Source organism: Rousettus aegyptiacus, unplaced genomic scaffold (genome assembly GCF_014176215.1).
Source record: "Rousettus aegyptiacus isolate mRouAeg1 unplaced genomic scaffold, mRouAeg1.p scaffold_m13_p_10, whole genome shotgun sequence".
Classification (NCBI taxonomy): domain Eukaryota; kingdom Metazoa; phylum Chordata; class Mammalia; order Chiroptera; family Pteropodidae; genus Rousettus; species Rousettus aegyptiacus.
In genome coordinates, this window is record NW_023416285.1 from 73,160,177 (window position 1) to 73,182,711 (window position 22,535).

The 22,535-nt window shown below is 38.9% G+C and overlaps 1 protein-coding gene across 7 annotated transcripts in view; it reads right to left on the reverse strand.

Moving 5' to 3' along the window:
- Positions 1-19,959, reverse strand: part of CHRNA9 (cholinergic receptor nicotinic alpha 9 subunit) — a 72,536-nt gene extending 52,577 nt beyond the window's left edge. For 4 of the 7 annotated variants that reach the window (XM_016119997.2, XM_016119996.2, XM_016119991.2 and 1 more), the window contains exons 1-2: positions 19,315-19,959; positions 18,833-18,947 (exon numbers count right to left, since the gene is read on the reverse strand). The gene's annotated coding sequence lies outside the window, so the exon portion shown is untranslated. The other 3 variants (XM_016119993.2, XM_016119992.2, XM_036228018.1) reach the window with 2 other exon arrangements.
- Positions 19,960-22,535: the final 2,576 nt, after the last annotated feature.

A 22,535-nucleotide genomic window follows, 5' to 3' on the forward strand; every position in this document is an offset into this window, starting at 1 on the left:
CTCTGCAGTTAAAATATCCCTTTTAAAAAGGAACCCACTTACACTGCTCGTGGGACTGCAAATTGGTACTGCCACTATGGGAAACAGTATGGAGGTTCCACAAAAAAACTAAGAATTGAACTACTATATGATCCAACAATCTCTCTACTGGGTATTTACCTCAAAGACTTGAAAACTTATACCTGAAAAGATATTTGCACATCAATGTTCATAGCAGCATTATTTACAATGGCCAAGACACGGAAGCAACCGAAGTGCCCTATAATAGATGATTGGATAAAGAAGCAGTGGTACATATATACGATGGAATATTACTCACCTATAAGAAGAGATGAAATACTGCCATTTGTGACAATGTGGATGGATCTCGAAATAATCATGCTCAGTGAAATAAGCCAGACAGAAAAAGTTGAAAATCACATGATATCACTTATATGTGATATCACTTATATAAACCTAAAAGTAACAAATGAACAGGACAAACAAACAGAGATTAATGAACATGGACTGTAGACTAGCGGTTACCAGAGGGTAGGGTGCGGGGGAGGAGGGGGTAGGTAGACGGTTAAAGGGGATCAAATGTATGGTTGCTGAAGGAAACTGGATGTCAAATTATAATGTAACCTTAAAATTATATAATTGTATTAATTAATGTTACCTTAATAAACTTAATTTAAAAATTAAAAAGTTTAAAAAGTTTAAAAAAGTTAAAGAAAAAAAAAAAGACATCCCTTCTGACTCTCAGTGGGACAAGCCCATTCTGTGTCTCTGCTTCTGATACAAGTCTTGGGGTGGCCTCTTCTATATGTCCTCAGTTGTAAGACTTCTGTTCAGCTAGACTTCAGGTGACTCCCAATAATGGCTGTTCTGTAGTTTAGTTGTAATTTTGGTATGGTTGTGAGAGGAAGCAAACATGGCATTTACCTGTTTCAACATGTAAATTGCTGGTCCTTACTAATTTTTAAAAACATTTCACTAGAAATTATAAGAAAACCTAAAACAAAAAATGGAGGTAGTTACTGCAAAGATGGTAGAATTATGGATAACTTTTTAATGTTTTAAATTTCTTTCTCGTTGTTTCAATTTTCTTAAATTTACTTAATCAGATTTTTTAGGGCTAGGAAAATGAAGACAGAGGCTGAATTTATGCTCAGCTATGTAATATAAATTCAAGATGTCATCACGTGGCAGAATTTTATTAGATGGTTAGATGGAGATCACAAAGGAATGCTATAGTCATGAAAGACTTCTTGAAGAGGTGAGGCTCAAAGTAGACATAAGAGAATGGGGGTCTTTTTCAGAGGACTAGCTCCTTTTACACACACACACACACACACACACACTGCTTTGAGCTCCAACTATACCAGGTGGTGAGGGAATAAATGAACGATCCTTATTTTCAAGAGTTTACTGTCTAATAGTGAAATTACACACATAAACAAGTAAACTTTCAATTTAATTTAGTAAATACTAACATAGTTATATGCATAGGTGTCATGGGAAGATAGACAAACCATATTAGCCCACCCCAGGGTTCAGATCAGCTTCTTGGAAGCTAAGGTTTAAGAAATATATTAGCTTGAGCTGCAATAACAAAATACCATAGACTGAGTGGCTTAAACAACAGACATTTATTTCTCACAGTTCTAGAAACTGGGAAGTCCAAGATCAAGATGTTGGCCAACGCAGTGTCTGGTGAGAGGTCTATTTTTGGCTTGAACACAGCTGAATTCTTCCTGTATCCTCACTTGGTGGAGACAGAGAGGGGACCCTAGTTTCTTCTCCTTCTTATAAGGGCACTAAACCAATCATGGGGGCACTACTTTCATGACTTCATCTAAACCTAATTATCTCCCCAAAGCCCCATCTCCTAATACCATCATGTTGGGAATTATGGCTTCAATATATGAATTTGGGGGGAACAAAAATATTCTGTCCATAGGAAAGGAATAGTCAATCCCAAGCATAGAAGTTGGGCATTCCCAGAAGCAGGAACAGCATAAACAATGGAAGAGAAGTATGAAATGCCTTGGTGTGAGCAGTAAACTATGAACAGTTTGGTATTACCAAAAGAGTACTCTTAAACCTTTTTCCCACCCACAGAATCCTTTCCTAAAACAAAAAATCATATGTAGAAACTCAGTAGATAAAACAGGTTGGTTGTGTAGGGACACTAGTGGACACCTCTCCTCAGAGGTGGCCCCTGAGGCATATCCTCATAAGACCTAAGGCTCCAAGGCTAGTGTAGGGGGATAAGACTGGAGCTCCTGCAGCACAGAGAACAGGGGGGATGTATTTGCTGGAGCAGAAGGTTGGGGTCAGATCTTGTACAGACTAATATACTCAGCCTTTGTAGGAATGCAATGAGGCAACATTGAGGGGGTTTTGTCTGAGAATTGTTTGCGCATATTTGTGCTTTGGAAAAGAGAGTGGTCAGTTTATCTGAAGAATTCTGACTAATACAATGGCTTAATCCATTGTCCAGTTAGCTGGGGATAGAGGCAGGAATAAAATATTGTTTTGTAGCAATTTATTAATTCAACTTCATTATACTTCCTCCCACAATGGTGAGTTCAGAAGGTGGAGCATGTCATGCTCTTAACTGGCATTTCTAAGGCATGGCTCTGATAATATCGTCAGCCTGCTTAAAAATTTCAATCATTCTCTATGGTCTTCCAGTAAAGCCCCAGTTATAGGGTCTAATGTTCAGGGGTCTCTGTGCCCTGGGTTCAATATTCAGTCCCAGGCTACCTCTTATGACTGATAAATTGATATTTGTATACCACTATTCCCTCTTTCCCCTAATAAGATTGTATATCCATATTCTTTGCCTTGTGATTTATAGTCTGCCCATGGGAAGTGTATAGATTCATGCTCCATTGATTTGGGGCTTGTCCACATAACTTGCTTTGCCCAATGGAATGTAATCAGATGTGACATCTACCCATCCTAGCAGAAACTTCAAATGCTTGTGTGGTTTGGCTGAACTGAGGGCAGGTGACTTCTAAGAATATGGGGAAGAAATGTGTAGAACTCTCTCATGAAGATCATTTTACTTTTTAAGTAATAAGAGTAACAGCTGCCCTTTCTGAAAATTTTTCATGGATATCCAGATCTTAATGCTCTGCTATAGTGTGAAATTGTTTCATTTTGAGTAACCTGTGTTTCTTGAGAATTTAAGTAATTTGTGATTTGGAATATTTACATTACAGACCAATGGGTTTCTTTGAATCTTAACTCAATGTTTTTTGAAAAATTGTCTTAAAATTATGTCTTATTTTATTTTTACCTTATAGCAGAGTAGGAAAAAATATCTTAACAACTTATGCCAGACTCCAAATCTAAATATAAAATGTCTTTGTTTAGCACAATAGCTTTATAGGTCATTCATGATAGAAAGTGAGACCCAGAGACATGGGAGAACGGTTGTGAAGAAAATGAGAAACGGCTAAACTATTCTGCTTTAGAAATAAATAATAATGGAGATAGAGGGGTGAGGCAGAAGGAGAGAGCTGAGATTAAAGGAGAGCAGAAAGAGAGAAGAGAGAACAGAAAATTAATCGAAGGGTAGGAAGTGGAAAGGGCAGGAGGCTGGAAACCAGGTTGGTTTAAGCAGACACCTCCAGTTGTCCTCAAAAACCTATTCTCCTTTTCTTGCATAGTAATAGAGTTCCAGCAAGGCACATGACCTGCCCTGTTAAAGACTACACTTTTCAGGTTTCATTGCAACCAGAGTGGTCACATGACTACACTCCTACCAGTCTAATGAGAATAAAGTGATGTGTGCAATTAATTACTTAGAAAGAAATCCTTGGTCTTCATCCCCTTCTTCCCCCCCACCCCCTTCAATGGGTTTTTGTGGACATGGTTTGACCCAGCTTCGATCATGCAGATGAGGACACAACCATTCCCAGGGGATGGCAAAGCAACAAGATAGAAGAAGCATTGTTTGGAATGATGGTAGGGAGTAAAGCTGCCATTTAGCCTGGATGTCTCATCTTTGGACTCAGAGAGAGATATGAAGTCCCAGTAGTTTTTAAATAGAGAGCCAAGGGAAGGATCTCACTGTTTTAGCAGCTTAGATTAAATTTAAACTATTTCAATGGCAAAATCACACTTTCAAAAAATAGAGATAACTATTATTCAGTTTTTGAATTTTGTATTTTCCTGTGCCATAAACTCTCCATCTTTTGACTTACAGCAAAATGTGTTACAAACATAAAGGCCTGTGTGATTAACAGCCTTGGTAGAAATCAAAGAGAGTAATTGGGTCCATAGCTGGACCTACAGAGCACAGACAAGGGAGAGAATACATATAAAATGACATGAGTGAGCCATATTAAAATATTAAAATAGAGCTGGAGTAGTCATTTCAGAAGAATTGCAATGCATGTCTTGTTTAATTTGGAATGTTTTCAAACCACCAGCATTCTAAGAAGTCAATAAGAATGAGAATATCCTGTTTGTAAGGACTGATGAAATTGGACTTTGCCAATGACAAAATCGCTATCCAACCAATGAAGTACAAATTTAGCCTCTGGCCTGATTGCCAAATCTTAAGCCAATCTATGAAGTACAAATCTAACCTTACCTCATCCAGCACCAATGAACTTTGCTTTAATACAACTTACCTCATCTTCTTCTCTTTTTTCACTTAAAAAATTCTGAGACTCTCTCCTGCAGGGAGTGACACTATTTGAACTTTGCCTAAATTTGTACTTTAAGAATTACAATTCTTTAAATCTCTCCCCCTCCCCCCACCCCTGTTGTGAGAAGCACCTGCAGTCTTGGTGGGATGCCTGGTGCTTGGAGCAACAAGGTCATCAGAAGCAAATGTGGACTTACAAACAAGGACACATTGCAGGGAGGGCTCACACGCCTGACCTAGCAGATGTGGACTTGCACCCAAGGACACATTGCAGGGAGGGCACACACGCCTGACCTATTCTGGGACTTCTTGCTCTAGGGGCGAGGATGGGAAGAAGTTACTGGAGAAAAAATAGCCGATAACGCAGTCGTGGCCTTGAGGCTGAGTCTGGGAATTGGCTGTAATTTATAATTGCTAACCTGATAGTAACTAATGATGTTTTGCAAAGCCAGCTTTGTGAGGGAGAATAAAAAGCCATGGAAACAGGGGTGGGGACTGCTAGCATTGCCATTCCTCCTCTCCCTTATCCATGTTAGTAAAAGCATTTCCAGACTCCGACTCTTCTTCCTAATTGTCTCCGCAACACACCCCCACCCCACCCCCGCCAAAAATATGTTCAATTATTGCTTCCTAGATTTTTAGGTTGTCAGTCCATAAACCAAAATCATTCCAGAGAAGCAGAAGTTTGGAGCCAAAGATTATCATGACAATGCAAAATCACATGACTCTGAATTCACAGAAATCTCAAGAAGAGATGGACTTTGTACAGAATGTGAAATGGAGGGATGATCCAATTCAATCTAGGTTTTCAGGGTCGGGATAACTCCAATGAACAACTGGACCAAAACGGACATTAATCCAACAAGGCAGGAGTAAGTTGTGATTGAGAGTACAGATTCCAGAGATAGAACATGCGAATTTCTATTTCTACTACCTATAACTATGTAATTTTAGGGAAGTTACTTCAAACTTAAGCCTCAGTTTACTTATCTATGAATAAGGTATAGTGATAATATCTACTTCATAATGTTATCATAGAGAATTAAAAGGAATAAGGTACATTAAAAATTCAACAGACTATGTGACATGTGATGAGGGATCAATATAAAATAGCTTTTTCATCAATATAAAATATTGATATATTCATCAATATAAAATAGCTTTTACTATTAATAGTAATATGTATTCATTTCATAATAGCATTAATACGAGACCCAAGTTTTAAAGAAAAACCACTAACTTTGGCAAAGTCATAGGTGCAAGTGTTTCTGACTTGACCTAAAGAAAATGGGTTGGAGAAGGATGTCGCTCTGCGTGTGAGGTATACTGAACCAAGTAGCAGTGGCTCCGTTGTCCAGATGAGAAAACAGAAGTTGAGAAAGTTCCTGAGGTAAGTTAGTAGCAGAACTAGAACTAAACTAGGTTCTCAAACCACCATTTGAGTTCCAAGGCTTTTTAGCAAAGCCAGGCAGTTTCAGATGTCCTGGGGCTTGTCCCTATACCTCTCTTCCTTCTCACTATTTTCTCTCCTCAGTAAGCAACCACTATCACTCAGGAACTCAAGCAGGAAAGCTAAAATTGTTCTGTACTTCCTGCTTTCCCTCACCTCTACTTCTAATCAGTCCTCCTGTGGTGTCTATTTCATCTTCAAAATTGCTCTCGAATCTGTCCATTTCTTTCTATGTCCACTGCAAATCATCCACAGTTGTCTCTTAATTGGCAATTATACTTGCTTTATTTTATTCTCTTCTCAGTGGCCATAGAAATTTTTTAAAACCTAAATATAGTGATCTCTGTCCCTGCATAATATTTCCCATTGGCTTTCCACTGCCCCAGGATGAAGTTCAACTAGTCTCTCTTGTTGATGTCAGCTTGTAACATTCCCCTTGAATCTTGGAGCTCAAACCGCACCAGACAGTTTTCCTGCTTCCTTCTCTACCTCCCTTCATCTATCTAATTCATTCATTCAAAAACATTTTTATCAAACTTCTGCGATATGCCAAACCCTGTTCTAGGCCACACAGGTAAACAAACTTTTGAGCCATGAATCCTATTGGCAATCCGGTGAAACCCATGGGCCTCTTTCTCAAGCTAATAACTGTATTTTAGGATGATGAATTTTATTTAAATATATTTAATGTCATTGTTTACTTATTTTACTTGAAACTCACCACGTGCCACATGCAGGACAGTTCCTCTGAAATAGCTACTCCAGCTCTATTTTAATATGGCTTCACTCATGTCATTTTAGACAATGTAGATATTATTGTACTCCTCCCCCCCACCCCAAGATATTATAAACAAGATAGAAAAGAATATTACAGTTAACACTGACTGGTATAACACCCCTCCCCAAAAGTTGTTCATACTTTAACCCCTAGAACTTGTGCATATGCTATGTAATATGTCAAAAAATACTTTACAAACAGTATTAAGGACTTTAATATAGAGGTATTATCCTGGATTATTCAGGTGACTCCAGTATAATCACATGGAGGAGGAAAAGGAAGTGGAAGAGGAAAGGAGTCAGCAGAGTTAGAGAGAAAAGATGGCAGAAGAGGTAGGAGAGATTCGAAAAATAAGAGGGACTTGACCTGCTATTTCTGAGTTTTCAGATGGAGGGAGAGGGCTGTTACAGGCTGAATTGTGTCCCAGGCTAATGCTTTTTAAATGCATAAAATGAATACCGAGGATTATAAAAGAAATAGTTACCGAAACATTTTTAAATTGTGATATAGTAACATATGATTCTTTATTATTGCATTAAATCACAAGATCTAGAAGTGGGTCTAAAAAATACTGTAACTTCATATTAGTGATCAGCATAAATATTTCAAGATATTTGTAAAATGGTAGTGTGTGACAAAGTACACATTTTATACAGTTCACACAACTGTGGTTTGTTGCCTACATTTACAATGGAAGAAAATGCCAAATTAGTAAAAATAAAGATGTAATTTTTTAAATCCAAATTCATAGAGCCCAAATTCTATCCACAGATTCTAGAAGGCTCCACCAAATTAAGTTAAATCTGGGAAATATAGTAGGAAACACAGGAGCTTATGTTCTTGTTGGGAGAGAATGATATAATAAGCACAATAACTTCAGATCATGATAAGTTGTTTAAAGACAATAACAAGATCATTTCAGATTATAATAAATCATTTTAAGAAAATAAATAAAGTAATAGAGATTAGCTAGTAACTAGGGTAGTTGATTAGGGTAATTAAGAGGCCACCCAAGGCCTCAGCTGAAACTCAAAAGAAGAGAAGCACCTGGTCTCATGAAAAGACAGGGAAGCATGTCACAAAGAGAGAGGAGGCAGGCCAGCCTTTGGCAATGAAAGTCAGAGAAACAGGCACACGTCAATATTAAAGATCAACATAGGAAGTTCTTGAGCTTCTGCTTCAGTTACTTCCCCTTTAAAATTAGGATGGCATTGACACTGGTATCCCAGGCTTTATTCTAGGAGCTCTTGGGATAATGTGAGTGAAAGGACCTGGTGAACCAAGATACCCCAGGAGATTCCCATTAGCCACATATCACCTCATTTAACACTGTGAGTGCACGCTATTGTCCTGTGAAGTTCATACTGTTAGGTCTCATTTCTCTGAGGGGTTGGTTAAGTCATTTGCTTAGGGTCACATAGGTGGTATATGACAAAGCTGGGATTCAGATGAAGCTTTCTGACTCTAAAGCCCTTTTACTTGACTACTGCCCTTTTCTATCTCTTGTTTATGGATAAAGTATAAATTCTTTTGAATTAATTTTACCCACTTTCTAATGTCCCTTTAGGACATGCCTGTCTGTGATCCTTTCCTCCTTGCAGAGCAGTCTCCCAGAAGTTAAAAAATCCTAACCGTCACTAAAAGCTGCAGGGCCTGAGGGAAGCCACTTAGCCCTAATTTTCTGTTAAAACCTGCATAACCATGGAAACTCACTTTCAGGGCTTTTATTAGAGTCCAACAGTGAAAAACAGTTGATATCAATGTAAGGAGGAGAGATGTTCCATTCTATCAAGGGGAGCTGGTTCCATCTTTCCCCAGCACCCTAAGGTACCAAAAGCAGTCCCCCACTCTCACCCCCAACAAGGGAGTCTACAAGCCCACAAGAAGCTCCTCATCTTTTTGTAAGAGCAGAAGCTCCAGTGAGCACTTCTGTGAACTCTTGGACCCATCCCCTTCCTGAGAGAAGGTTATCTTCCCAAATAGATAAGGATCTAAATGAAGGGTCAGATGTATGATCTACTCACCTGCTGAAACAGATAGCATTTTCTACCCAGTTTCAAGGAGATGAGAAAAAAGGGAAGAATGGGCACCTTCTCCATTTCCACTCTAACTCTTGGTTCTCTCTGCTTTTCACCATTTCCCCCAACAAGATGCCTCTGGGGATCTCCTTCCTGTTGGAGCTTCAGCCTGAAGTATTTGAAATGTGGGTTTCCTCCGCTATTTGAAAGTAGAGCATTGCTATGAAAACTTTCTTAAGCCAAAATGGCATAAAGCAAAGAAGCCTTAGGACACATCTTGCTAAGGGATGCACAAAATAAACTAGCTAAAGCACAGATGCTCACGGACACAGTTCAAAGCCCCAGTGGCTTGATGCTGAGATGTTCAGTGTAGTTCCTGGGGAAGAAGCTTGGAGGCGCCACTCTTGCTGTTCCAGGTATTGCAGCCTTTATAATGCTGGCTGTCAAACAATTGCTGAAGGCTATTTTCACTTTTCACATTTTTTCAATGAAAGCAAAAATCTCCTTTGGATTTCTTTTGGTTAGTGAAAACAGGTACTAATGTAGGTCTTTTGTAAATGCAAAGTGATAGAATGCAAATTTTCAAAAAGTAGGAGATACCTGCCCAGGTTCTTCCTGTTCCATGCAGGTACATCTGGGCAATAGGAGCCCTGCCTTTACTTGCTGCCTCCAGGACAAGAAAAGACATCAGCACCAATGTGCCTGCGTTTGTTTTAGGCATCCATTCAATTCACTAGGACCTTACTGGATTGGAAAATGTTCCAACGCTCTGTGGGGAAAATGCTTTCTGTGCAGTGTGGGCACTGGACCAGTGGTGCTTCTTCCCACAACTTTTATTTCACCATCACCAGCAAGACTGAGGATGCCTCAGAAATGACAGAGGTAAACTTTTTTACTGAGTCTCTTACATGGCCCACCTATGTGCTAAGTGCATTACCACATTTAAACTTAATTATATTATGAGGTGGGTACTATTACTATCTCATCAAATAAAAAATTATTATTTTACAGAGCAGAAAATTAGTATTTACAAAGTATAATAACTTTCTGAAGGTCATTCAAGTTTTTAAACTCGGGCCATCTGACTCCATGACTTTTATTGCCCCAGATGTTATCCTCCCCATCTAGATCCCTACAGTGGTGACTAGACCAAAGTTTATGTTGGGCCCAGAATTGATTTGTCAACATGAGATGACATGGGTAATGTTATGTCATGGGGACTCTTACACATATACCGTAAAATGGTCACAGATGCCTTCGTGAATGGAAAATATTAACTGTCCCTAAACTTGCTACAGATGCCTCATGGAAACAAAGGCTCTTACTGACTCATATGTACTGCAGATACCTAATGGTGGCAGCAGCCTCCTTTTTGATGTGGCTTCCCTTTCAAACTTATCTTGCCAAACTACTAGAGAGAAATAAAGTTCCTTCCATTAGACTAAATTCCTACTCTTCTTGGCTGGAGCACAAAGGGAGGAAGAAAAGCAAAGAGAAATAAAGAGAGCAAGTGGGTGACCTTCTGGCTGCAGCTCATAAGGAAGATTGGTTCTCCAGCCTATTAAACCTGACAACCTGCCACTCATGTTTGACAGGTGGAAAATATGCGAAGTGTTAGATGGTTCCTCTCAAGCTGTCTTCACAGCACAACAGACCCTGAGCACTACCAGGAAAAAAAACAAATGTTTTAAAATAAGAACCTTGTCAGCAGAAGTGAGGGGGCCACTCATTGAGTTTTTTTCTCAGCCTCTTCCTTTGAACCCTAGGACCCAAGACTTTCCGTGGCCCTGGGCCCTAGCACAATTAGGGCACTCACTTTCCTCTTTTGGCTTCATATTTCCTTTGGAGATGGTAGCTCCTGAGGGCAGGAATGCAGCTTCATGTTCCACTATTTCCCACCACTGCGCACAGAGCCCACCAGGTAGTGCCAGGACATTTTCAGTGAATAAACACAAAATTTTGAGAGCCAGAAGGTAGCCTAAAAAGTCCTTTGAAATCAAACCTATTTTCTCCTGGGAAACAGGCCTTTAGCTTATGAAAGTACAGATGCTACAACTTGGAAACAGAAGCTAGCGTGGGACCAGAGCAGTTGATAGCTAGAAAGACTCCTAAAAGGAAAAATATGTGTCAAAATATAAGAGGAAATTTTGTAATGTGGTAGAAAGTGCTTCTCCATATTTTCAATGCCAGTGTTTATTTGGGTTAAGAACATTTCTGTTTCTTTTGCTTACATTCCCACCTAACTACACTCAAACTCAAGACTGAGTTCTGGGAGGCAGCCTGTTGAAGGATACAAGCGTTCAGAGCCCTCACAGTACCATATATGTATGTATGTATATAAGTATATAAGCCTACATATATCCAGATAAGCCTATGGAATGTATGTGTGTGTGTACTCTAATTATAATCAGAATGCCATTGAGGCCTCTGAAGCTGTCCTCCAATAATTAACATTTCTCTTTCTTGTTCAGGTCCTGAACAAGTTAAGAAATAAAGTAGAAGTAAAGCTGGAGGCCAAGATATCGCCCCTGCTAGTGATAAAGCTAGCAGGAAGACATAGCTTTGTGTGACTACTAAATGAACTCGCTTCCAGAACCCAGAATCAGGTGGATTTCCCACCCATTGTTAGCAGTGCTCACCAGGGGCAGGGGGTAGGGAGAGGCCAGCATGGAGGGACTGGCTCTGGGAGGACTTCGGCGTGAAGAATCAGCGAACACGTGTTCTCCCTGGCCAGGCCTGGCCCAAGAGAATGCAGAAAAGAACTGAGCTGAACATGCCCAGTTGTTTTTCCCCAATTTACCAAGGGATCAGTCACTCCACTTCAAGGTGTGGAATGTATAAAAAGGCAGAGAGAAAGACCCACAGTTATATTAATCAAATTCTCCTCACAAGAAGGAAGCATCAGGAGTGAGAAAGAAATGTTTACCTTACTGGGAACATCTGTAGCATTAAAGCATATTTACATATTATTTTCCACTTATGACTGGAAACTCCTTGAGGGTAGGAATTGTACTTTATCTTTGTTTGTCAAAGCCATGTACTTGAAGGCATGCAAATATTTGATGACTGAATATGGATCCAGAGTCCAGATAGCCCTAAGTTCAAATCTCTTTGGCCAATAATTGTGGAGACATGAACAAATTACTTACCCGCAGGTTGCAAATGGATGGCCCACAAACCACATCCAGCTAAGACGTGATCTGTTTGGTCCACAGAGTGCTGGCCTATCACTGTCTTAAAGTTTGTAAATTAGTTGACAATACTTAAAAGTCAGGAGATTTCACATAAAGATCTGGATTTATGGCTTCTCCTAAAAACTTGGGGGATGATGTATTAAACTGATTACAAAAATAACCTCAATTCTTCACCCTCCCTTTGTCCACACACTTTGCAATGTTACACTACAGTTATTCTCATAAAGGATCTCATAAGACCGATCTCTGGATCGATCTTACCTAAAAGACCTTGTACACTTCTCTTTCTTTCTTGAAAACATTGCGGGACTCCATGTGAATAAGCTTGGACTAGATTGCTGGAGGATGAAAGACCATATCAAACAAAGACAAGTTGATTCAGTTGTCCTAGCCAAGGCCTATGACATGTGAAAGAGCCTAGTCAATATCAAAGCTAACCCACAACTATCCCACCAGCTGATCATACATGCAAGAGTGAATCCAGCCAAGACTAGGAGAACCACTTACCTGATCCACAGATTATGGGCAATAATAAATGCTTATGAGTTTTTGGATAGTTTGATACATAGCAATAGCTAACTTATACACCTGGCCATGCTGGGCCTGCTGTCCCTCATGGCAATACTTAGCTGGTGTGAACAACCCCTTGAGATGAGGCACGAATTTCACAGTTCCCCACTGTTCCTGCCACTGTTCTCCATTGTCTCTCTCTGACATAGTAGATCAGTGACAGTTGATGTTAACTATCATTCTTGAGCTTTTGTTTTTCTCATCATGGGGTTAAGAGTAAACTAAAATAGGTCTTATAATCATGATTATCAGTAGAGATTGAGAGAGCTATATATTTTAAGCAAAATGAGAGAGTGGAGGAAAAAAAATTCTTACACTGACTCTATGTACCTCAGTTTGAACTCTTGTTTTAATCCCTCTCAGCCTGTTTTCTCTGTAAAATGGGGTTAAGTCCACATGCCTCAGAGGATTATTTAGGAATTGAGTTAGGTTTAGCAGAACAGCATTGTGGGTTAATGTATAAACTCTGAAGCTAGATTGCCAAAGTTTAAATCCCATATTTCTCATTTACTAACTAAAACCATGCATAGAGCCTAGATAGATGCAAATTTCTCCTTGAAAGATGTTCAATAACTTTAGTCTTTTTCCTCTGTAAGAATTACTTCTAATCTTTACATTGTTCTAGTAAATTATCAAAGCTAATTTTAAAGAAGACAAGTGTTCTAGAAATATTCTAAGAACTGAGAGGGACCAAAACAAGCTCAATTTGCTCAGTATTCAATAACTTTTATAAGAATTATAAAATATTTATACTTTCCAATCAAGGTAGGAACACCTTCTGAAGATAGCCAGAGAAATAATATAAAGGCAAAAATCAAGTAGATATTTATGGCATCCATTCATGCAATGGAATATTTAGCAATAAAATCAATTTCACCATGGGAAATTAGTTCAGAAACTAATATCAAGTAAAAAAATATATATACATTAATTGTGGTTCTACAAAACTATAAATACACATCGAAAATGGGAGACAATGTTAGATAATGCGAATAGTTGCCATTTCAAGTTTATAAGATTTTAATAGTATTATTAATAAGTATATCGTATATTATAATTTTAAAATTTGAAAAATGTAGATCATCATACCACACTATCGTAAAAAGAGTATGTATTCATAGGGCATTACTCAAAGTGAATCACAGTATATTATTTTATTGGTATTAATTGAGCATTAGTTTGTTTTATTGGTAGACTTAAGAACAAACCATCACATAAGCAAAAAATTTCTTCTCTTAAAACCTGCAATCTGAGTGCTTACATTGAGTCTTTCCCTCACTGCCACTCCTAAGTGCACATTCATCTCTTCTTGTTAAAACCAAACAGAACAAAACATAATTCCAATGCTCCAAGCCCCAGATCAGTCCACATCAGGGGGAATAAACAAAAGTTTCATCTTCACCAATTACTCTGCACTAAGGGCAGGATATTGTGTTCAGCCAACCAAGTAGAACAGTATAATCTTGGTTCGCCCCAGCTCCATGTTGTCTGATGGAACATTTGTACCCAGTGTCTTATAGTCACGCTCAGCTTTCAGCATATCTGCCTCTGGTTGCATGTAGAAAAAGAGCATCTCCCTCCTCTTGGATGCTAGCACTTAGTAGCAGCCCCTTCATCCCCAATGATATTCTTCTAAAAGAGTTTTTAGATTCTTTAATGGTTTATATTTCTAAATATGGAGGGAGGGGGCTACTGAATGAAGTCAGCTTAATTGATGAGCTAGGTGGGGCTCAGTTTCCTTCTGTATCTTGCCAGTTGAATATGGACTCTGGTTTCCCTGTCTGTAAAATGGGCTAATTCTTTTTACCCTTCCCTACTTCATAAGTGATGGAGGTGATAGTGATGGTGGTGAGAGCAGCTAAAAAATGCCAACTATGTGCCAGTGTTAATGCTAAACTCTTAAAACTTATTTATCTCACTCAGTCCCCACAAAAACCCATGAGAAAGGTATTTGTGTTATCACCAATTTATATTTAAGAAAACAGTGTTTTGAAGAAGCTACATAATTTGTCTTCAGTCATACAACTAACAAATAGCCATGAAAAATCTTAAACTCAAATCCAACTGATGACGCTAAAACCGGGCTTTTAACCTTTATACTATATGCCTCTGATGCAAATTTATAAAACATCATAGGAAAGCATATTAAATACACAAAAAGGCTAGAAGATACATACTATGAAAGTAATTAAGAAGACAGTTTTATTATATTATTCTTTGAAGTATTGGATTCCAAAATAAACATCAATTTTGAAATACTCTTCCCTACTTGTTGAGAAGAAAAACAAAAAATAGTTGTTATTGTTTCAATTGCTCTCAATCCAAGGAGCTTGCTGTGCTGTAATATCAGCTCAGGGCATCAGAAGAGGCCTTCATTTTCACAAAGACCAGTCACCTCCTTTTATAATTGAACATACTGTGCCAGGAGAGCAGAGGGTCATGACAAGGCCGCATGGAGCTCCAGTCCCAGCCTGATTCTCCCAGGCTTCATTTAGTTCCCTCCTGATACTTTCCTCAGAGCTTTAATCTCTGTTCAGATGGTTCTTGGAAGTATTGAAAAATTCACCCACTTTTCCGTTCCTGTCTCACTCCCTCCCCCACCTCCCACTAACCACATCCTTGGGCCCTAGGGTCATGGTCAAGCTGTCTGTTTTCACAGAGTTCTGCACACAAGTGTAAGAAAGGCTGCAAGTGTGAACTTTGATTAAATAATGAGAAACTCCCCCCTATATCTCAGCTATTCTCAACTCACCACACTCTGGGTAGTACCCTCACTCTATTGCAGAGAGTATGCCCTGCACGCCCCCCCCCACCCCAATTTGAAGGCAACTGCAGCCGAGATATCTATAGAACTGCATCTCAAACCTTTGCACAGATTCATGCAGTAGCAAAAGAATAAAATATAACTAAATGAAATAAAGAAATCTATAGACATACAGTTGATGACAGCCCCATTCTTTACCATCCAATTACACCCAAACTGAAAATTCTCTATGAAATACACTCTAATTAAGTTTTTGCCAACACCCTTGGGTTAAAACTGCTCATGATAAGGTAACTACTACATCAATAAATCCAGTAGATAGTTCTTAGTTCTCATCTACTTATATATCAGTAGCAGTTGACACAGTTGAAGACAGGGTGAGTGTCCAGATAATGATGTCACTTCATTAAGAGGTCCATTAATGCCCCAGTGACAGAGGATTGGTAGTTAACACCAAAGTGGACCAGCATTCTTTGTAATTGTTAAGTATATATTTGTGCTTAAGTTAACTGTGTATAGGTGCCTCTGTGAAATAAGTTCAGTTCTTTTCAACTTAGCTTTTTCATTGCCTTTAGGAAACACCAAGTTTATTGAGTCTATGGAAATCTGTTAAGCCTAAGAGGATGTAACATTATCAACTACCACCCACAACTTTACCACTTGGTGAGAGTCCACTGTGTCAGGAATTGCATAGTTTAGTGGTTAAGGTCACGGACTTACTGGGGCCTTCTGAAGCCTCACTACCAGGGTTCAAATTCTGGCTCTGAAGCTTACTAGCTTAGAGAATATGAAAAATATAAAACATGTAAGTCTACCATGGGCAGTTGAATAAATCGTTTATGGCATAAAAGTGCTCAGCCAGTGAGTGGTGGCCACAATTTTGCCCACACTCCTCTCATCGAGCTCTGTGTCCGGTGCTGGGTTATGTTCACCTGAGAGGCAAAGGGGGGGTGGGTGGCGGCTCTGCTTGCAGAGGTATATTCCCACGAGATGCGTCTCTTCAGAGGAAGTGACTTTTCTAATTTACACAGAAGAGCCAAGTGGCCTAGCAGCAACCCTGAAATTGGGTTCCTAGGAGGCAACCCTGAAATTGGGACCACAGTCTTCAATACAATTTGGTCATGGGATCAGTTACATTTAGAACCTTAGTGCCTAGAGTACTGTCTATACATAGCAGTCAAAAATATTTGTTGAATGAATGAATAGAAACAATCTGAGAACAAGATACAAGTGCTGAATGTTGTGGAATATAGCAGTGTTTCTTAGTGTGATCCAGGAACCCCAGGGGTTCTCCAAGATTCTTTCATGGGATGAGGTCAAAACTATCTTCACAATAATACTAAAGCCTTATTTGTCTATTTCACTCATTCTCTACAAATATACAGAGTTCAGAAAGCTCATTGATGGAGTTTCAGATTCCACATTGCAACTACCCTGTAAGAAACTATAACATCAAGTTTTGGAGTACTATCAAAAAAAATATCCACAATTATCTGAAAAATCTATTAAAATGCTTCTTTTTGTTCTAACTACATATATGCATGAAGCCAAATTTTTTTAATATATTGCATCTAAAACTACACATTGCAAATCACACCGGATTGAATAAAAAAGCAGATATGAGGTCCAGCTATCATTTATTGTTAGACATTAAAGCGATTTGCAAAAATATTTTTTAAAAACTTTGTTCACTAAAAATTTTTGTTTAGGAAAATACAGTTATTTTTCATTTAAGAATGTGTTGTTTTTGTTACTGATGAAAGAACTTATCATTGTTACTTTAAATAAATTAATATCTAAATATTTTGTCATGTAACTATCCATTATAATTTTAATTTGGTTAGTATTAATAGCTACAACTGACATCAACAAAAACTTTAGGTTTTTGAATGATTTTTAAAAGTATAAAGTGGTCCTAGAACCAAAAATTTGAAAACTGCAGCTATATAGCAAACTAGATTACCAGAATCACCTGGGAAACTTTGTAAAAATAGATGCTGATTTGGTAGAGCTGTAATAAAGCTCTGAGAATTTGTATTTTATAAGAACTCTCCCAATAATTCTGATCTTCAGTCACTGGTAGAAACAATAAATATAATAAAAGTTTGGGGAAATACGGGATCGAAATGCACTACTGTTGTCAGAGGAAGCTTCATTTATCCAACATTTATCAATCACATACTAAGTTCAAAGCAACATTGAGAACATTGGCCAGACACAGACCTTGTTCTGAAGAAATTCACAGACCACTGACTGAGCAAGATGGACAGAGAAGCCAAGAGGCATGGAGTCCATCCTGGGGAAAATGGAGTGCTGCTGGAACACAGAAGCAGTCACCCTGCTTCAGAAGAGCTGGCCTTAAGCATAGGCAATCATCTTGAGAAAGAGGTGACAGGATATTATGAGTGAAGACCTGGAGGCAGAAGGTCATATTGCCCATGTGGAGAGCAGTATGTTGACCAGCCTGGCTAACATGGAGGGCTGGCTAGAGAACAGAGAAAGATAAGGTCAGACAGGCGGGGTGGGTCAGACAACGGACGAATTTAACCCCAATGAGTGAGCTGTTAACAGTTTGGTGCAGATATGATGAAAGTCATGCTTTAGGATTACAACTCTGGTGACATAATGGAGAGAGGCAGGGTGGGGGAGCTAAAGAATGGAACACTTGCTAGTTGGCAATAATGTGATTCTGGGAGCCATCTAAGCCACGATAGCAGCAACGTTCATGCCTAGGGTCTAAAAGAAATTAGATAACTCACTGAAAATCAAATAGCGGGATAAAATAAATTTAATAAACTCTCCTCGAACTTTCTATTCCCTTTTTGTTCGAATTTCCTGAATCATTTTATAGCCGCAGCTCTCGAAATTTTAGGGTCATGGACTCTTTTGAGAATCTCATGAAAGTTAGACATTCTTCCCAAAGGAGGTAAAAAGTGAATTAAAGCAAAAAGTTATGTGTGACTAGGCGGAATTTTCTCGACTCTCATATTCTCTTACCCTCACATCTTCTTTTTCCTCTTTTTCTAGGAGGTATCATTTGATAAGAGGAGGAAAAAAGAAGAAGATATACTTTAAGCAAAATAAGACATCAGAGTTGTTCTATAAGTAGTGGATATTAGCAGCAGAAAGGTTAGGTGTAGAAATTTCACTCTGAAGTTTAGGAAACCACTTCCTGGGGAGCCCAGAAAAAAGCAGTACAGAGGAAGAAACAGGGATAGAGTACAGAGAGCAGGGACAGAGGACAGGGTGAACTAAATTATGCAGGGTTTGACCAATGCCACAATGGAGAAAGTATAGAGTTGTACTCGCTGAGTAAGAGTGCTTGCCCAGTAATAAGGCTTTCTTTCTGTAAATGGTCTGTATCTTTACACTCATCAGACACTGTAGCCATAACCAAGAACAGGTTTTACCTTTTCACTTATCTCAGTACCTTGTGAGCCCTCATCTTCCGTGGTATTTGGGACTTGTCTTCTCTCATTCCGGGCTGTTGGTCACAGTTGTGCAGGCTGTTCACTGAACAAAGCTCTAGGCAGAGTGGAGAATGGAGACTGAAACCCAGTTCGTGCTGCTCCTGCCAAGCTCTGTGGGCTGGCATGGAGCCATGTGCACCCAGCACAGGAGCCATTTTCTAATTCTCATGAAGGTACCACTTGCCTAACAATCTGCTCTTTCTCTTCTCCTGTCTCCTCCTCTTCCCTTACTGTAGGAGACCATGGCAGAGGATTTTTAGTTTGTAAGTCTCCACAATATAATGTGGACTGGAACATTGACCAGACTCCCATTTCCCCTCTGCTCTCTCCCTTCACTCAGCCCCATCTCTCCCTCATGCCTCTCCCAGACATCACTTTCTCAGGAAAAGTAGATTAAGGGTGAAAGAGAAAAAATTACTCACTATATAACAAATGTGCTTCTTCTACCAAGAGCAGAAAGAAGAAAACAAAACCAGACAGAATACAGCAGCCTCCCTTTGCTTCTCAGCCCAAGCCTTAAGCTAAGAGAGAAGTTGTGAAAAAAGACAGCCCATAAACAGTACCCAAGTAACAGCCACAGAATTGAAACCACAGGAGAGCTCTGCCTTCTCTCACAGCTGTGGGCTGAATACAGGTTTGGCTGGGTTCCAGATCACAAACCTGCTGTGGCCCAGGCTCAGGATAAGTCTATAAGCCAGAATCAGCTCCAAACTCATTCTAGTTTAATTCCCTCCTCTCTACCTTAAAAGGAGCTTTGAAAGTATGGGAAATGCCAGTGTTACCTATATGCTGGCATATAGCAGGTGTTTAACAAATGTTTCTTTAGAGAATGAATAAACTTTCCCAAACAGAGAAGAAATGCATGAACTAGATCAATGCTGCTCAAAGTGCAATCCAAATACCAGACAGGGAAGGTCTGCAAACTATTACTGGATCACGGCAAGACAAGCACAGAAATCGAGAATACATATGCAGAAAGTTTTTAGCAATTGGATAATATCTGTTGAATCTAGTAATAAAAAATGGATTAATGCAATGGCTAGGTAAAGAGCCAGAGGAGGGAGAGAGGAATTTGGGGGGGGGGGGTCATTTTATAAACTATATAAATGTCTTACCAATGTACTGTATACCTGAAACTAATAATAAAATAATTTTTTTTTTTTTAAAAAAAGGGACTGGCATCATATACTTTTTTTTTAATTTGATCTTTTTTCATGTTAATCCTTTGTCTTTTTTTTCTCATTCTCTTCTCTCCTTCTATGAATTTGTTATGCTTTTAAACAGTTTTAGTCTGCAATGATTGGATCTTCTACCTCAGTAGCTTAATCGAATGATCACAGACCCATTGGAAGGGCTAGATAACTTTATCACATGAGAAATTACATTAGGAAGAGATATCCAACAGAGAAAGAGATCCTGAGTCTGCTCTACACAAACTTTCAGCCAGTCAGTTCTAATGAGAGCCTCACCTAAGATGACTAGTCTTTTTTTTGAAGAGGAGGGTAAAAGAGATGGCCATTCAAGACTCTTCACTTACAGGTTCTTAGAGTTATGCCATAGTTGGAGGCCCAGCATCTCTCACACTCTGCTCTCTACTCCACCCCCAAACTTCAGAACAAACCAGGGAGAATCAGAGACGTTACTATCAAAGCAGAGCAAAATCCGGAGCTCTGTGTTGTGGCAGGATGGGGATTTTCTTTTCCCCTCACCCCTTCTTTTCCTACCTCCCCAGGCCCCCTGCCAGCCCTTCCTGGGAGGAAGTCTTGTAAAATGGAGGACAGTGACTGTTCTGTCTGGCAGGTGTCAACAGTAACGAAAGAAAAGTGTGTTTTTTTCATAGCTGTTTCACTCTGAAGGGCTTAAGCCTCCTCCAAGGACAGTCTATATGGAGTCCAACCCTGTGGGAAAGGCAGAAAATGTAGAAAAAGATGAGGGGACAGTGGGGAAAAGGTAGAGGAAACCAGAGTAAAAGAGCTAGATGGATGGTCATCGAACTATATAATGAACTTACAGGTGACTTGATAGAAAAGTTAAGAAATTTCTGGACTTCACATCTGTTATACTAAGATTTTTCTTTCTCGGACTGAATGTTCCTACAGGCCCTCCCAGTTATGTATTCAAGGAGCCAGCATGCGGAACCAAATAGGTAGAACCATTATTGGAAGTGTGGTTGTCAGGAACAGAGGCTTGAGCCAGATTGCTTGGATTTAATCTTGAATCTGACACATGCTAAGTGTCTGACCTTGGGTAAGTTTCCTATCTGTAAAATGGGGATAATAATAGTACCTTTATCTTGAGTGCTTATAAGTAAATAAATTAATGTATGTAAAGCACATAGTGCTAGATGTATCTGCGGTTTTTACCATGGCTTTAAACAAGGCTGTACACTATCACACACATGCACACAACCAGGCACACACACATACATTTCCAGTATAAAATTCAATAGATGCCCATAGATGCAATTAACAAACATATACTTACAGGTTCCTTGGGAAATCTTGGGGTAGTAACCATGCTGTCTTTACACATAACAGTGTAAGAGTACATATATTCATTAATGTGCTGATATCGAAAGCTGTTCATAATACAGTAAGTGAAAAAAAGCAGATTAGAAATCAGATTGTACCATATAAATCTATTTTCGTAAAAATACACACATAGTGTATAAGAAAACTTCTGGAAGGGTAAATACAAAAAAAAATGATGTAACTGATTATCAGAGTGATTTTTATTATTGTCTTTTTGCATTGCTTTTTTTTCTAATCTTTTCAATAATAAGCACGCAATATTTGTAAAATTTTGGGGGACAGATATATAAATATATCTATACAAAGAATCTCTTTTTTTATGATTACTTTTACCTGCTTCAATCGGGCTGGCTTGCAGATTTCCCTTCTGAGTATTTGGGTAGAGGGTGGGAGACCATCCTTCATGTTCTCCCTAAACCCATGAAGCCCCAGCCCCCATTATTATTCAGGGCTCATAGCTCTGATTATTGAGCTTGTCAGTAACAGACAAGGCAGTGCTGCTGGTTGGCTGGTGAGTCCTGTGGCTTCCTGCTCTAGTACTGTTGCTGATTTCACATGCTGGACTTTGCCTCTGATATCTGAAAAAAATAGACACAGAGTCCATAGCTCAAAGATGGAGGCAGAAAAGTCTGAAGGAAGACGAGAGAGCACTTGGAAGCCAAGACCTGGCTTTCAAGTCCCAGCTTTGCCCAGAGCCAGCTTTGTGTCCTTGGGCAACTTGGAGAGTCAGTTTCCTCAACTGTGACATGATGAGGTTAGGCTAAATCTTCCCTGAAGTCTCTTCTAGCTCCAAAAGTGTGAGTGTAGTAAAAATTAATATAATATAATATAATATAATATAATATAATATAATATAATATAATATAATAATATAATATAAATTATAGACATAGGTAGTAATACCAGCTAGTATAATTATAGAAATAATATAATTAAAATAATAAAGAAGTAGAAGCAAATGTTCTGGCCATGTTGATTTAGAAATTAGACCCTCAATGGAAGTATATACATACACTAACAAAGAGGAGAAAAAAATAGTGTGAGTTTGCATGCAGTATCCAGAGAATTAATGTAAATATGGTTTGGGTCCTGGATTAGCAGATAATTTCCTT